An 18,307-nucleotide genomic window follows, 5' to 3' on the forward strand; every position below is an offset into this window, starting at 1 on the left:
AACTTCATAGTAAACAACATTAGTTGTTGAATTTTCACTGTTGTTCTGATCATAACAAATTAGAATTTTTAAATCCTTAGGATTGCTCACCCTAGACGCAACCACATATAGTTGTCCATGCACAAATACTTTAAATGTTTTATTGAAATTATTAAATTGATTATGAAATATATATTTAAACTTAAAAAATACATAATTGGTATTTATGTTCGAATTAGGTTTACTTCCCGGTTAATAAATTTTATTCTCTAAAGTGAACCTTTCGAATTTACAATTTGTAACAGTAATGAGTCTAGAAATGAAAATAATTCCAAATTAAATTTTTTTAAACATGTTTAAAAAGACTTTATGGTAAACAACATTTGTATTTGAATTACAAAAAATAAATAAAAAAATAATACATACATACATATATATATATATATATATATATATATATATATGTATTGGTCTAGAAGAGGCCCAACCAGCAGCCCAACTTCATAAATGAATTAATTCCACAACTGAACCCAATATGGTTAGCCCATAACCTACACCCGACCCAATGCTTCGCTATATATAGCAAGCAGATCTGGCAACTCCACCCACTCCCTTCCAGAGTTCCAGATGCATCTGTAGCTCATCTCTTAGCCAGGTTTAGAACTCCCTCGCCAAAACGCCTATAATCTGTAGTAATGTTGAAGCTGTTATTGATCTTTGATGCACGATTCACAGAGAAGAAATATTCAGTTTTGCAGAATATGGGTAAATATCACCGAATAATCACTGGGTTTTTTATGTATGAACTGTGATAGCAATAGCTTACATCTCTGGTATATTTATTGAATAAATATTGTTTATTTAAATTGATTACATTTCTAATATGAAATTTGAGACTAACTCTCGGTATTTTAATTATATGTTATTTCTGTGCATGTAGATTTGGGATTCTAAAATCCCCAAATCGGAGCTGTAAAGTGCAATCTGGAACCGAGAACTGTACATGCACGGGTAAACAAATGTAGAAGGTACTTTTTTTTCCTAGCTTTTGTCTAAATGTTTATGCACATATGAAAGTATGTATACCCTACTGTTTTTTTACATTGATTAAACTTTAGTTTGTTTCACAACAACTGTTATTTTGCCTAGGATATACGTTTCTGCATTTCGAGAATATTACTATTAAGAATTTCACATAAAATTTCATTTAGTAAAAATTGGGACTGTGATGTATTCCACTAATATTTGGGACTGTGATGTATTTAAAGAATCATTTAGTAGAAAACCACTAAAATTTCATTGTCTGCAGTCATTTTTTTTGGTGTTGGAAGACTAAAAGGTGGACTTATGCCTGATCTTCAGTTCCTTATGCAGAATTTTCAGTAGAGGTTGTTATTTCCTGATATGTGAAATCAAGATCAGGAATTTGGAACTCTATTTTATACACTAAAGCTTTTCATATAGGTTACTGTAATATCACTATAAAAATTTGGGAATAATGTAATATCCTTTTTATGATAGTCACAGTAATATTGGAATTGTGACTACTAACTGTTTTCTTTATTTAATTATGCCTATGTTTTTTTGTACTGTATCCACTTTAAAATTAAATAAACAGAATAATTGTACTGTATTCACTTTCATTTTAATTTAACAAATATAATTTACAATATATTAAGTTTCAGTACTTAATATTAAGTTTATCAATTATAGATTTGGTATACTGCTGATTTTATACATTAAGTTTCAGTACTTTGTTTATAGTTTTTATTTTTTATAAGAGGGGTACAATTTATTCTTTCTGGGAGCAACACACTTTGCTTGCATTTTTAAGAGCATATATTAGTCAAACCGTTTTATAATATAGTGGCTGGGGGTTTCCCTCGTCTCCCCAAAAGATAGAAAATGAAACTATATCTGCAGAGGGAGAAAGCTGTAGTGAAAAAAGGGAGAGTGAGGTGTGGAAAAAAGATGAGTAGAGGGAGTAAATGGTGTAAAAAGAGAAAAAAGAGAGAGGAAAGGCCATTTAACTGGTTGTTCTTTTTGCAGTATTATGAGCTGTGGAGAAAGGAAATGTGGAGAAAAAGAGAAGGGAGCCTGGTAATGATGCTCTAAGCATGGAGTTGAACTGGGTAATTGGTGTGGTCATGCTGCTGCAGATCCAGCAGCAGCAAGGAGATGCAGAGCTGATGGGCAGGCTGGCCTTGATCCAATTTTGAACATTAGTGATAGTTGCTCAGTGCTTTTGATTTAATTGAGTTTATGATGCTTTATATGAATTGATAGGGGTGATTGAAGGCTGGGGGGTTGATTTGCATAGTTTCATCTATTATAAACTTATGGTCTCCTTTGTCCCTATTTGAGTTTTGCTGAATGTGTGTATGTGTTTGTGATTGTGATTGTGGAAAGTGTTTGGGCTGATATTGTCTATTGAATCTTGCATAGCATACACATTGAGATGGGAGTGTTTGGAGGATGGGACTTGTGGGTAGATAATGATTGGTTGAGAAGTTGGAGGTAAAGGAAAGAAAAAATGAGAAGATGAAGGAAGAGTGGAGAATGGGAAAAGAATGAAGGAAACTATATCTGCAAGCATGGGAAAATTTAGGGATTGTGTAGATTGAGGAAGAACTTTAGTGAACTCAGATTTTACTTAAATGCATCTAATAAATTCTGATTGATTTCCATTTTTATGTTCCATAACCAAACAATGATCTTTTCTTTGCTAATTCATGCAGATGATTATATTTCTTATTCTCAATTTTATTTCGCCAAAGCCTTTGATGAGTTTGACAATTATATTTTTGATTTAATGAATTATTTTTAGACAAGCTTCCTATACGCATATAAACAGAGAATATTAGTCTTTGATTAACAATTATGCATTTAACACGCATGTTAAAAATAATTTAGGCACTAAAAAGGAATAAATACAAAATTATACAATGATAATAAGGAAATAACTGGAATTATGAGAGTATCCATACTGGTACACAAAAATCCTTGTTCGAAAATCATACAGAGTAGAATTTACCTTCTTGCTTTCATCTTCTCATTTTCTATCTTGAGTATCTAATTGATCTGTTCCCTGAGCTTGTAGAAATTATTCTTAAACAGATATGAAGCAAATTTCTCTTTTACGGTTAGATAGTATTCGTAGGCTTCACAAATTGATGATCCGGTAGCACTCCGGGTAGCCATTAATAATCTTTGCCTAGCTTATTCAATTATGTTTTTCTTATTTCTTCGAAATCGCACGATTAATTACTGTGCTATATGCCTGTTATTGTTTATCTATTCATCAATTTTTTGATACAAGTGCGTAGCCTATGTGTTTATTTCCTAGAATTACATTTTGTAAATGACGTGGGTTGCTGATTTTTTTTTTTTTTTTCGAATTAAGCCTATATATATAGGAAACAAAACAAATGAGAGTGCGTGTCCAGAACAAAAGTAGGAACTCATCGCAATCGTTCATCTGGATAGATCTAACGGATTAAATCACAATATAACTTAATAAGTTAGAGCCGAGGGTGGAGTTGAGGTTATAGAAACTGAAGTTCAACCTACTGATAGTTCAAGCCTTGAAAACTCCAAAAGAAGCTCAATATTTCTAAAAACCATTGAACCATATTTGAGATGGATTAAGGATCACCTTCAAGATCAAGTCATAGGAAATGTAAGAGATGGTGTAATAACTAGAGCTTCAACAAGAGATGTTTTATTCACATGCTTCTTGTCACAAATAGAACCGAAAGAAATTAGTGAATCTTTAAGTGATCCGAGTTAGATTGATGCAATTTAAGAAGAGCTGAATCAATTCAAATAAAATGAAGTTTGGGAACTTGTTCCAAGATAGGACAATCACAATGCCATAGGTACAAAGTGGGTCTTTAGAAACAAATTAAAGCCAATGAAGATGGACTTATTGCATGAATAAGGCAAGGCTAGTAGCAAAATGTTATTCACAAGAAAAATGAATAGGTTTTGATGAAACTTATGCACCGATCGCAAGACTTGAAGCAATTAAAATCTTCATAATCTATGATGCCTTCAAGAACTTCACGTTTTCAAAGCTTATGCATAATAGATTTGAGATGAGCATGATGGGTGAATTAAATTACGTCTTGGGACTTCAAGTGAAGCAATTAAAAGAAGGAATTTTCATCAATAAAGCCAAATACACGAGAGATTTGATTAAAAAGTTTGGTCAAGATGGGAAAACCTTAGCCAAAATTTCCATGAGCAAATCACTAAGGTTGGACAAAGATGATGAAGGAAGACATGTTGATCAAACAAAGTATTGAGGAATGATTGGATCCCTCCTTTATCTCACAGCATGCCGACCATACATATTTTTCTCTATGGGAGTATGTTATAGATTTCAATCAAAGCCAAAAGAAAGTCATTTGACTACCACAAAGAAGATCATAAGATATCTGAAGGCACAATCAATGTAGGATTATGACATCTTAAAGAAGGTAATTTTACTTTAATCGTTTTTCATATGCGAATTTTACATGTTATAAAATAGATAGAAAAACCACATCTGGGACATGACAGCTTTTAGGGGGAAAGGCTTGATTTTTGGTTTAACGAAAAGAATAAAGTTCATTGCTACTGGTACTGCACAAGCAAAATACATAGCAACAGGAAGTAGTTGTGGACAAATGCTTTGGATTAAGGAACCAGTAAAGGATTATGGGATTGATTGCAAGCAAGTTAGTATTTTCTATGATAATACTAGTGCAATTTTTATAACTCAAAATCCAATGCTTTATTCAAGAATGAAGCACATAGACATTTGACATCACTTCATAAGAGATCATGTGGAAACGAAGGACTTAAGAATTGATCATGTACCCACTGAAAATCAAATTTATGATATACTCACCAAGCCCTTATGTGAGTCAAGATTTGCTACTCTAAGGCATGAGATGGGGATGGTCAAAATGAGCTAAGTATCATAAGCCTTCTATTCAATATATTTAAGTTCTCTATGGAGCATGATATTTGAGCACAAGTCTTTCATATAACATAATTGATTAGGACAAGTTTTCTTTTTATTCAATCATAAGTTTATTTTGAAAGAAAAATGTCCATATGAGCTTGAGATTTCAATAAAATATTTTTTATGGCATAAATCTTATTCTAATGGATTGAGTGTTATAAGAAGATATTTCAAAAAGTTTAAATAGGGACAAACTCTTACTAAAGAGCTCTTGTCACTTATTCTTTAATATGTAATAAAAGTGATAGTAAGGAGCCAATTCTATTGTCCACGTACTTTTCTACGACCAACATAAGTTTTCAATAAAACTTTTCAAGTGTCAATCTTCAAGGTCATATACTCAATCATATCATTCAATTTCACAAAATCTTCTTTTATAAGTATACTTTCTAAGCAGGGCCGGTCCTGAGCACGGGCGGGCTGGGCGACCGCCCAGTGCCCCATGCTAGAAGGGGCCCATCCATATATATGTGTATATATACATAAATATTATAGTGTTATAATTATATTAAAAAACAACCCAATGGGGTAGCTCAAGTGATAAGTGATCCTCTCTTTGTAAGGAAGAATTTTGGGAGAATGTGGGTTCGATTCCCACAAATAACAATTTCTCTTAGGTTGGCTCCCACAAAATTGTGGTTGCAGCTAATGATTTAGGAGAACTTTTTAAAAATATTCAGGTGTTTTCTTTTTCTTTTTTTTCTTTAACGCAGCTAATAGAACCACAAAGAGGAGATATAAATAAATTTAAAAAAAAAACAGAATAATCTAATGAAAAGTTGAAACAATCTAAAGAAAATAAATGTATTTCATGTTATTTGAGATTATTATTTTTTAGTATTATTAAATTTTAATTTTAATTTTTTATATAGGGCCCATTTTTTAAAATTTCGCCCAGGGCCTCCAAAATATTTGGACCGGCCCTGTTTCTAAATACTCATTCAACACATTTTTAGCCAACCAAAAGACAACATTTTTTGTCAACAAAAGTCAACCATTAGTTAGTCAATAAAAGTCAACATTTGTTTGTGATAAGGGTAAAATCCCGGTCTATCCTTACCGACTTCCCGGTCTATACTCTATGACAAGGTTCGTTTCTTGACCCCTCCTGAACCTCTTCCCGGTCCGTGATGACCGGTCAAGATCCCGTCCCGACCACGTCGCGGGTCCCTTGGGGGTTCGAACCATAGAACACTTAAAGAGTAGCACTTACCCGTGGAGGGATTGGACTGGCCCTTTGACCGGTGCATGCTCGACACGCGTAACGCATGCCGCCAGTCCGGAACTCCCACCGAGGCCACCTATAAAAGGCGCATTTATTACTGCCTGAAGAACTTTTGGCTGTTTTCCCAACTTAAATAGCTAAAGAGACCGGGAACCTCTGACCCACTGTCACGTAGTCCAGTTTCATACAAGGTATTCCTACTTGAACCCGTATAAGGATAAATACAATATATTTTCCTGTATATTCGTATTTGATTCTATCAGTTTGATCAAAATTTATAATGATTTTAGCATTTTGTTGATTACATCGGACATGTGATTCCTCTACTGCTGATTAAATTGGACGGGCACAGTTGGTGATCGAGGACCTTGCACTCGCTGGCCGGTATCTCTCGACGAACAAAACCTTTATGTTTTTAGAGGGTTCGGGCCAGAGTTTCGTGCACTTGAAACCTCGCTTGCTATTCGTGGACAACTAGTTACGCCCCGGGAGCTCGCTGACTTCCTTGGGGCATAGGAGTTCATCGCCGGTGATGATTTTGGCGGAGCCGTGCATGCACCAGCAGCGTTCGCTGCTTAGAGGGGTTGGCGGCATGGACGTGGTGGCCAGTCGCATGGTGGTGCTGGCTGTTCTAGTTCTGGGTAGTCGTGGCGTGGGGGTGACGCTGATGGCAGAGGATGTAGTCGCAATTCAAGTTGGCAGCCTAAGTGTCAAATATGTGGCAATTTTGGTCACACGACTCTTGCTTGTTATAGGTTTCCTGCTCATTTTTATCCTCAAGCTAATGTTGTTTATTAAGGGAGTTCATCGAATAACATCACTGGTTCTCACACTTGGTTCCTTGACACTAGTGCGACTCACATGCCACTCCTGATATAGCGGCTCTCTCCAACTTTGAAAAGTATAATGGTAGTGACACGCTTCGTGGCAGTGATGGTACGCAATTATCTATTAGTAATGTTGGCCATGTTTCTCTTCCTCCCCCATCAAGGTCTTTTAGATTGTCTAACATCTTACATGTCCCCAATCTTTCCACTTCTTTCAGTTCTTTGTTACCTGTTCAACGTTTTGCGCTAGATAATAATGTATTTTTTTGAGTTTCACCCCTCGCTTTTTGTTGTGAAGGATATCAAAATGAAGGAAATCCTTCTTCAGGGTAACAGTTCTGGTGGGCTATAAACGTTGCCTGTTCTTAGTTTGTCTCCCTCTGCGTTTCTGTCTGCTCGTGCTTCAGATTTCTATTTGGCACGATCGTTTGGGTCACCCACATCAACGTGTTCTTAATCATATTCTACAAACTTGTTTGGTTAGTGGGTCTAGTCGAATTGTTTGCTGTAATTCTATTTTATGTTATGTGTGTCAAATGGGTAAATCTGCGCGTTTCTCTTTGCCATGTGTTGAGTCTGCTAGTTCAAATGTTCTTGATTTAATTTATACTGACATTTGGGGACCGGCCCCTATGTTTTCCTCCAATGGTTATTGTTACTTTATTTTGTGGATAACTATTCTCGCTTTACTTGGTATTTTCTAATGAAACTGAAGTCAGATATATATGCCATCTTTGATCATTTCCGTTGCTTAGTAGAGAGTTATTTCAATTGTAAAATAAAGTCTATTCAATCTGATTTAGGTGCTGAGTACAAGAAACTTCATTCTGTCTTTGTGCAACTTGGTATTAATCATATGCAATCTTGTGCGTATACCCATGAGCAAAATGGTCGTGTAGAGAGGAAACACAGGTATATTGTTGAAGCTAGGCTCGCTCTCATGGCTCGTGCCTCTGTGCCATCTCGCTTTTGGGATTATACTTTTGAAACTACTATTTTTCTTATTAAAAAAATGCCTTCTACTATCTTAAAAAATTCCAGTCCTCGTAATATGTTCCACAAATCCCCTTCGTCTTACTCTTTTCTTCGTGTTTTCGATTGTCTTTGTTATCCACACCTACGTCTTTATAATCGTCACAAAATGTCTTATAGATCGTTTCCTTATGTCTTCTTAGGTTATCCTAAGTCTTTTAGGGGTATAGGTGCATGAACTTACACACTAATAAGATATATTTGTGCAAACATGTTTGGTTAGACGAGACGATTTTTCCCTTTGCTGCTAAAACTATTTTGCAGGCTCCTTCAAACTCTATGCCATGTCCTTGGGCTGAATCAGTGTTTCATTCATGTGCTCCTCCCACGGGTCCTATTCAGGCTGCTCCTTCACTCCCTGAGGTGGCGGACAAGCGGCCTCATGGTCGTCCACGTGGTCATTCTACACGGCCAACTGATGCCTTTGATTTGTAACACGTTTTTCACCCCATTCTTTAACCTTTTTGATAACAAAATGCTTGTAGTTGAGTTGGAACCTATGACTTGTTTGTGTGAATTGATGTTCCTTAGATAAAATGGTTGCAATGAGTCATTTGGAAGTCTTTTGGAGCATAAAGGAACGATGTTAGAGGTCGGGAGGAGTGCACGCAAGAAGAGCCGAAGAAGAAGGCGAAAAGTGGGCTGAAAAGCCATCCATACGGCCTCCCATACGGCCGTATGGATGGCCGTATGGCCTCAATCAGCAAAGGAGCAAAACGCCCTACCATACGGCCTCTCATACGGCCGTATGGTAGGCCGTATGCCTGATACTCTGCACAATTTAAAGTCTGTTTTTCTGTATTTTGTGTCCAAGTCCGAACCCTAGATAGTTGAGAGCTATTTTCCTTCATTTCCTTAGCAATTGTTAGCTTAGTTTAGCTTAGATTTACATTTGGGAAGCACACTTGGAGCTTGTATTGAAGATTTGGAAGGGATTCCATCAACATTTTCTTCCTTATTGATAGTAAAATTCTCTTTTCCTCTTCTCCAACTTGTCTTTACATTTATAGCCTATTTATGTTTTCCTTGTTAAATCTTGCTATGTTTACCATTAATATGAGTGAGTAGTCTTATATATGGGTTAGATTAGGTGCTTATTACTTCTATTGATGCTTGTTATGTGATTATTGCATAAAAGGGGATGAACACCCATTTAGGGTTCTTGAGTTTGAGTTGGGTTTATTTCTATCTTTCAATAGTTAATGGCCTATGATTATTGTTTGTCCTTGGAAAGTCTTTCATTTCAATGGATGTTGAATGGAAGATTTAAGCCAACCCAATCTCAAACCCATTTTCTCTTCTATGGAAATAGGGGTAGGTTTGGGGCTAATTAGCTTTTGTTCTTCAAGAACTTAGGTTGGTTCACCATGGAAATGGGACAACCTTTGTTCTAATCCTTGGGAACTTGGATTTCTTACCTAGGGCCATTGTTCATCCCCCAATCCTAGTGTTAATGCATCAATAGAGTAATTCACCTAATTTAACCCATCTTTCCCAAATAGTATTTCGCACCTAGTTTAATCTTGTTTTTCCCTTAAATCCAAAATTCCAAAAATACTGTAGTTAAATCCAAAACCAAAATATGTTTTGCTTGGATCCTTACGGGTTTCAAGACCTTGGTGACTAGAGTCTAGGTGATTACTCCTTACGTGCCATAAAATCCAATCCCCGTGGTTCGATTTTACACCCATTTTCACACTCCCGCTCACACCGCATCACATTTTTGCGCCGTTGCCGGGGATTGGCAATTTGGTGGTATTGAGTCTTTGCCTTTATTTTTCTAGCATTAAGGTTAGCAAACCTTTAGGAGATCAAGCTTTTATTTTTGTTTTTGTTTTATTTGTACTAACCCATAACCAAGTTGTTTCCAAGTGTTTTGTTTGGTGTTTCTTGATAGGTGTCCCTCTTGGTTTATGCACACAAGGTCAAAGGTGAGACTGAACTTGCTTCCCCTTAACCAAGAACTCTTGAGGGACATAAGGAAGNCATAACCAAGTTGTTTCCAAGTGTTTTGTTTGGTGTTTGTTGATAGGTGTCCCTCTTGGTTTATGCACACAAGGTCAAAGGGGAGAGTGAACTTGCTTCCCCTTAACCAAGAACTCTTGAGGGACATAAGGAAGGAAAAGAGGGTGTTGCTCGGTTGGCTCAAGGAATTTGAAAATCTTGAAATAGAAATGGAAACCGGAGATACGAGCAACCCGGGGCAAATCTCCCCGAATGGAACAAGCACCCAACAAAGCCCAAGACAAGGGGAGCACCACCAANTCTTATATATGGGTTAGATTAGGTGCTTATTACTTCTATTGATGCTTGTTATGTGATTATTGCATAAAAGGGGATGAACACCCATTTAGGGTTCTTGAGTTTGAGTTGGGTTTATTTCTATCTTTCAATAGTTAATGGCCTATGATTATTGTTTGTCCTTGGAAAGTCTTTCATTTCAATGGATGTTGAATGGAAGATTTAAGCCAACCCAATCTCAAACCCATTTTCTCTTCTATGGAAATAGGGGTAGGTTTGGGGCTAATTAGCTTTTGTTCTTCAAGAACTTAGGTTGGTTCACCATGGAAATGGGACAACCTTTGTTCTAATCCTTGGGAACTTGGATTTCTTACCTAGGGCCATTGTTCATCCCCCAATCCTAGTGTTAATGCATCAATAGAGTAATTCACCTAATTTAACCCATCTTTCCCAAATAGTATTTCGCACCTAGTTTAATCTTGTTTTTCCCTTAAATCCAAAATTCCAAAAATACTGTAGTTAAATCCAAAACCAAAATATGTTTTGCTTGGATCCTTACGGGTTTCAAGACCTTGGTGACTAGAGTCTAGGTGATTACTCCTTACGTGCCATAAAATCCAATCCCCGTGGTTCGATTTTACACCCATTTTCACACTCCCGCTCACACCGCATCACATTTTTGCGCCGTTGCCGGGGATTGGCAATTTGGTGGTATTGAGTCTTTGCCTTTATTTTTCTAGCATTAAGGTTAGCAAACCTTTAGGAGATCAAGCTTTTATTTTTGTTTTTGTTTTATTTGTACTAACCCATAACCAAGTTGTTTCCAAGTGTTTTGTTTGGTGTTTCTTGATAGGTGTCCCTCTTGGTTTATGCACACAAGGTCAAAGGTGAGACTGAACTTGCTTCCCCTTAACCAAGAACTCTTGAGGGACATAAGGAAGGAAAAGAGGGTGTTGCTCGGTTGGCTCAAGGAATTTGAAAATCTTGAAATAGAAATGGAAACCGGAGATACGAGCAACCCGGGGCAAATCTCCCCGAATGGAACAAGCACCCAACAAAGCCCAAGACAAGGGGAGCACCACCAAGAAAACCAAGGAGGGCAACCGAATGTTCCTCAACACCACCAAGAAAACCAAGGAGGGCAACCGAATGTTCCTCAAGTACCGGTACCTCCCATTCAAATACCGGTACCACAATATCCAAACATGAACCCGTACTTTGGAGGTGGAATACCACAATATCCAAACATGAACCCGTACTTTGGAGGTGGAATGGGGATGCCACAAGCACAATTTCCTTACTTTCAAGGTGGCATGCCCCAAGGTTATGGGCAAGATCAATAACAAGCTCAACAACAACAAGGGCAAGGGATTGGGATGCAACATCTTCTAAACCAAATGAATCCCAATCTCTTTCAACAATTTGCTCAAAATTTCCCACAAGGAGTTCCCCCGATGTTTCAACAAGGTGTACAACCACCCATGGCGGCCCACTTAGCCCCGGAATTTGAGGAAGAGGATTGTATTTTGTACCCGGGGGTTGATGCCAACAACTTCGAGCATAAGACATCCCTTATTCAAATGGTTCAAGCCAATCAATTTGGGGGTACAAGAGTGGAGGATCCAAAAGCCCATGTTGTACACTTTGATAGGATTTGCAACACAATCAAGATGAATGGAATTCCTACTGATGCAATCAAGTTGAGATTGTTTCCCTTCTCATTAAGGGATCAAGCATTAAGTTGGCTAAACTCTTTCTCGGCCAACCACTTTTTGACATGGGAGCAACTATACAAGGCATTTATGCAAGAATATTGCCCTCCTTCCAAGGCCGCAAAATTGAAGAAACTTAGTCAAAACTTCCAACAATTTGGAAATAAAAATCTACATGAGGCATGGAAAAGGTTCAAGGATTTAAGGAGACAATGCCCCAAGAACTTGCTTACTACGGGGGACTTCATATCATCTTTCTATGAGGGACTATTAGATAGTTCCAAGATCATCCTCGACACATCATCTTATGGAGGAATTTTCATGGATATGGGGCCGGATTATGGGGAACAATTGATAAAGAGAATCACTTCCAACACGGAATCTTGGTATAATGAAAGAAGTGAACCTCCCAAGAAAGAAAGACCGGCCGGAATGTTTGAAGTGGATGATAAGATGGCCATGCAAGCCCAATTGGATTCTATCCAACATATGCTCAAGTAAATGATGCAAGCTCCCAAGCAAAGTGTGCAAGCGGTTAACCAACCGACACTTCAAGGTCCTAGTATGCCAAGTTCTTATTCTTTGCCACAATCACCATGCAATTCACCGGGACCTCAAGGTATGGCCATAGTTGCTTGTTGTGCCATTTGTGGAGGAAATCATGCCTCTCAATCTTGTCAACTATTGGATCCAAGTGGCCAAGGGTCATTCTCAAATATGGAACAAGTGGATGCAATAGGGTTCTCTAGGCCTCAAGGGCAAGGTTTCCAAGGATATGGTCAACAAAGGAATCAATTTGGATGGAAATTTGGAAATCAATACGGGAATTCATGGAACAACCAAGGGCAAGGTTCCACCCCCGGGTTTTCAAGGAAATCAAGGCAATAGGGATGGAAATCAAGGAAACAATTGGAGGGGCAATCAAGGCCAAGGTCAATGGAACAATCAAAGTGGTCAAGGGTATGGTAACAATCAAAATCACCAAGGGACTTCTAACTCTTCCTAAGATCCGGATATGAAGACTTTCATGACAATGATAATGAATCAAATGAGCAAGTTGCAAACCGAAGTGGAAAGTATGCGGACTCAACAACAAAGTGGGGGAGCCCAAGGTTCGAACCAAGCCTCCTCTTCTAGTGGTAAGCTACCGGCTAACACCGAAAATCCAAGAAATCATGTGAATGCAATCACCACTAGGAGTGGGAAGGCTTTAAAGGATCCACCATACCCAACCAATGACAAAGAGCTTGAGACAGAGAATGAGAAAAATGAGAGTGAACAAGAGAAAGAAGAAGTGGAAATACAAGACATTCTTGAGAGTGACAATGAGGAGGAGCCTATCATTCAAAGAGACAAAGCAAAAGGGAAGGCTCCTATGCAAGTTGAAAGTGATGAGAACAAGAAGGGTGCACCAAAGGGCAAGCAAACACATGACTCGGTTATCCCATGTAACTTCCTACCATTTCCACAAAGGTTGTGGAAGTTAAAAGATACCGAGAGAGAAAACAAATTCAAGATGATGTTGGACAAGCTTGACATATCTATGCCCTTTGTTGATGCCGTTACTCAAATTCCTTCTTACAAAAAATTCTTGAAGGACATTTTGAGTAACAAGAAGAAGTTGGAAAAGAGTGCGGTGGTTGATATGAGTGAAGGAGCTTTGACATGTGCCGTTCTCCAAAAACATTTGCCACCGAAGTTGAAAGATCCCGGGAGCTTTGCTATTCCATGCATTGTGGGAGGATTTGTTGTAGGCCGTGCCTTATGTGATCTTGGAGCTAGTGTGAGCCTCATGCCGTACTCCCTTTGCCAGAGGCTCAATCTCGGTGAACCTAAGCCTACCACAATGACTCTCCAAATGGCGGACCGTTCAATCAAGCGTCCGGTTGGTGTGCTAGAGGATATCCCGGTCATGATTGATCAATATGTCATTCCGGGAGACTTCGTGATTCTAGACATTGAGGAGGATACCAAGGTCCCCATTATCCTTGGTAGGCCTTTCTTAGCCATCGCCGGAACCATCATAGATGTGAAAAGAGGCAAGCTCGTGATGGAAGTGGCCGAACATAAGATTGAGTTCGATATATTCAAAATGGCCAAGCACCAACCTTCTTATGTGGATGAATGCAATATGGTGGAGATGATAGAAGGGTGCGTTAATGAAGCAAGAATGGCCCAATGGGAGGAAATGGGAGAGCTATGCATTGAGGAGGAGGACATTGGAGAACCATGCACCTTGGAGGATGAGGTGGAGGAGCTATATGCCACATGTGATCCAATTGGGGAGGAGCCACCTCCCAAGGTAGAACTCAAGCCCTTGCCTCCCAACCTTCGGTATGAATTTCTTGACTCTAACTTTTCATTTCCCGTGATAGTTTATGCTTCTTTGAAAAATGATGAAATAAAGAAATTGCTTGATGTGCTAAAAAGACATAGAAGGGTGATTGGGTATGAGATTGGGGATCTAATTGGCATTGACCAGAAGTATTGTTTGCATAGAATCTATCTTGAGGACGATGCCAAGCCCACCGTGGAACCTCTTAGGAGGTTGAACCCCAATCTCAAAGATGTGGTCAAAAAGGAAATAATGAAATTGCTTGAAGCCGACGTCATCTACCCTATTTCGGATAGCAAATGGGTTAGTCCCATTTATGTTGTACCGAAAAAGGGCGGAATGACGGTCATTGAGAATGAAAATAATGAATTGATCCCTACTAGACTTGTTACCGGGCACCGGATGTGCATTGATTATAGAATGCTTAACAAGTCTACTAGGAAGGACCACTACCCTCTCCCCTTCATTGACCAATTGCTTGAAAGAATGTCTTGCAACAAATATTTTTGATTCCTAGATGGTTTTTCAGGGTATTTCCAGATTTCAATCCACCTAGATGATCAAGAAATGACCACGTTCACATGTCAATATGGCACCTATGCATTCAAAAGGATGTCATTTGGCTTGTGTAACGCGCCGACAACCTTCCAAAGATGCATGATGGCAATCTTCTCCGAGCTTGTGGAGGAGATAATGGAAGTATTCATGGATGACTTCTCCGTCTATGGGAGGTCATTTGATGAATGCTTAGCCAATCTTGACAGAGTCTTATGCCGGTGCCAAGAGGTCAATCTCGTGCTTAATTGGGAAAAGTGCCACTTCATGGCCACGGAGGGCATAGTTCTAGGGCACAAGATATCTGAAAGAGGAATAGAAGTGGACCCGGCAAAAATTGAAGTAATTGCTAAGTTGCCACCACCAAGCACCGTGAAAGGAGTGAGGAGTTTCCTTGGGCATGCCGGGTTCTATAGACGGTTCATAAAAGATTTTTCAAAGCATGCCAAGCCCCTCACGCACTTACTTGCCAAGGATGTGTCGTTCCACTTTGATGATTCTTGTGTGGTTGCATTTGAGAGATTGAAGGAGGCCCTGTGTAATGCTCCAATCATTCAACCCCCCGACTAGACCTTACCTTTTGAGTTGATGTGCGATGCAAGCGATTATGCGGTTGGGGTGGTTTTGTGTCAAAAGAGAGGAAGGAACTACCATGTGATCCACTATGCTAGCCACACGTTGGATGAAGCTCAAGTCAATTATGCAACAACCGAGAAGGAGCTCCTAGCGGTGGTGTTTGCTATGGATAAGTTTAGATCATATTTGATTGGGAGCAAAGTGATAGTGCACACCGACCACGCCGCCTTGAGATACTTGTTCCAAAAGAAAGATGCTAAACCAAGATTGATTCGTTGGGTCCTACTTCTACAAGAGTTTGATTTGGAGATCCGAGATAAGAAGGGCACCGAGAATGTCGTGGCGGATCATTTGTCAAGATTAAAGGGCTGGAGAAGTGATGAGCTACCCATTGATGACACTTTTAGAGGAGAGACTCTCTTTATCCTAACCAAGCTTGGAAAGGATTATGTGCCGTGGTTCGCCGACATTGTGAATTATCTTGTGAGCGGCTACATTCCTAAGGACTTCAGTTACAACAAGAGGAAGAGATTCTTGCATGATGTTAGAGACTACTTTTGGGATGAGCCCCTGTTGTTCAAGAGATGTGTAGATGGCATTGTAAGGAGATGTGTTCCGAAAGAAGAGTTCGTGAGTGTGATGACTCATTGCCACTCCTCACCTTACGGGGGGCATATGAGTGCCGACAGGACTGCTTTGAAGATTCTACAATCGGGTTTGTATTGGCCAAGTCTATTTGCTACATCCAAGGAGTTTGTGCGTACTTGTGACAACTGTCAACGGACCGGAGCAATTGGGAGAAGGCATGAGATGCCTCAAAAAAGAATCCTTGAAGTTGAGATCTTTGATGTTTGGGGGATGGACTTCATGGGTCCTTTCCCTTCTTCCTTTGGTAATGAATACATCTTGGTGGTGGTAGATTATGTTTCAAAGTGGATAGAAGCAGTGGCAACCCCTAGAAATGATGCAAAGATCGTGCTTAAGTTTGTCAAGAAGAACATTTTCTCAAGATTTGGCATGCCGAGGGCCTTCATAACCGACAATGGAACTCATTTTTGTAACAAGCTCTTGGAGAAGGTCCTACAAAAGTATGGGATCCACCACCGACTCTCTACGCCCTACCATTCTCAAACATGTGGGCAAGTGGAGTTGGCAAACCGTGAAATCAAATCAATTTTGGAAAAGGTGGTCGGTCCTATAAGGAAAGATTGGTCTCTCAAGCTTGATGATGCACTATGGGCACTTAGAACCGCTTTCAAGACTCCTATTGGGGTGTCTCCTTTTAAGCTTGTGTTCGGGAAATCATGTCACTTGCCCGTTGAATACGAACACAAGGCTTATTGGGCGATCTCAAGGTTGAATTTGGATGAAAACTTAGCAAGGGAGAAGCGGTTGTTGAAGTTGAATGAGCTGGAAGAGTTTAGAATGGACGCGTATGAAAACGCGAAGATCTACAAGGAGAGAACCAAGTACTTCCATGACAAAAGAATCTTGAGAAGAAATTTTGAACCCGGGGACCAAGTGCTACTTTACAATTCAAGACTCAAGTTGTTCCCCGGGAAACTCAAATCAAGGTGGTCGGGCCCTTTCCAAGTGGTAGAACATTACCCATCGGGCGCCGTTGCAATTATTGGAAAGTCTGGAGACCATATCATGGTCAATGGACAAAGGTTGAATCTATTCAATGTCCCGGAATCAATGGTGAAGGAAGCTCATGCCGTGTGGGATCTCTTTATTCCCACATACACCACTTGAAGAACAAAAAGGTCGAGTCGAGCTAGCGACATTAAACTTAGCGCTTCATGGGAGGCACCCTATGTTATCTTACCTTCTTGCATTTTAATTTTCTTGCATTTTCATTCCATGCCTTTACTTGCTTTCATTTTGTTTTGAAAGAGTTAGAACTTGTCCCCAAGTGCTTTGGCACATATCTCTTGCATTTCATAAGGTCTAAGGTGTTGCATTGCATTGGGGTTGCAAGTTGATTGCTTTTGGGTGGTTTAAATTGCAAAATTTGAGTGAGGATTGATCTTAAATGCATTGAAGAGTGTTGGGGATGTTGGGAATTTGCATAAACTTGGTTGGTTGATGAGCTAAAATGTTTATAAGTTGTTTGGGGATGCATTGGTGTTGAAAACATGGCTTTTAGTACAAAAATCACAATTTTGGAATTTGAAGGAGGCCCCAAACGGCCCCCTATACGGCCGTGTGCACGGCCGTATGAGAAATGGTGCATTCCAGCGAGTAATTGAGGTTCTAGAGACCTGGTATACGGCCTCCTATACTGCCGTATACCAGGCCGTTTGGATTTATGCACTTTCCAGTGCGTTTCGGCCATTCTAGGCGTCTGGCATACGGCTACTCATACGGCCGTATGCTAGGCCGTATCATTCCGCTCCCATTCCAGTGCGCAAGGCGCGAAAGAGGGGCCTGGTATACGGCCTCCCATACGGCCGTATACCTGGCCGTTTGCCTGCTGTATATAAACAAAATTCTCCCCTTTTCAGCCAAACCCTAGTCCTCCCAACTCCAAAATCTCTCTCTACCACTCTCCCCACCCAAACCCACGCCATTTTCTGCGAAAATCCTCCATTAAAGCTCCAAGGCTCAAGCTTCTTCTTCAATTTCTCTCCTTCCTACTCATGGCTTCAAGGTTTGAATTCAAAATCTTTCACATTCTCTCCAAAATTTCTGAAATTTTTGCTTTCATGAACATATAGTTTTAATTTATGAGATTATTTGGTAGATTCTAGTTTACTTAACATGTTTCTAGTTATTAATTTCTCTTTTCATGTACATATGCTTCAATTTTGC

At 39.3% G+C, this 18,307-nt stretch overlaps 1 long non-coding RNA gene and 1 pseudogene across 1 annotated transcript; both read left to right on the forward strand.

Annotated features, from left to right (window-relative positions):
* Positions 1-18,307, forward strand: part of LOC116033144 — a 213,849-nt pseudogene that overhangs the window by 150,056 nt on the left and 45,486 nt on the right.
* On the forward strand, positions 604-2,666 carry LOC116032471. The gene is made up of 3 exons (XR_004100756.1): positions 604-744; positions 920-1,007; positions 2,029-2,666. It is a non-coding gene; the product is annotated as an uncharacterized LOC116032471 (long non-coding RNA).

Source organism: Ipomoea triloba, chromosome 10 (assembly GCF_003576645.1).
Source record: "Ipomoea triloba cultivar NCNSP0323 chromosome 10, ASM357664v1".
Taxonomy (NCBI): Eukaryota; Viridiplantae; Streptophyta; class Magnoliopsida; order Solanales; family Convolvulaceae; genus Ipomoea; species Ipomoea triloba.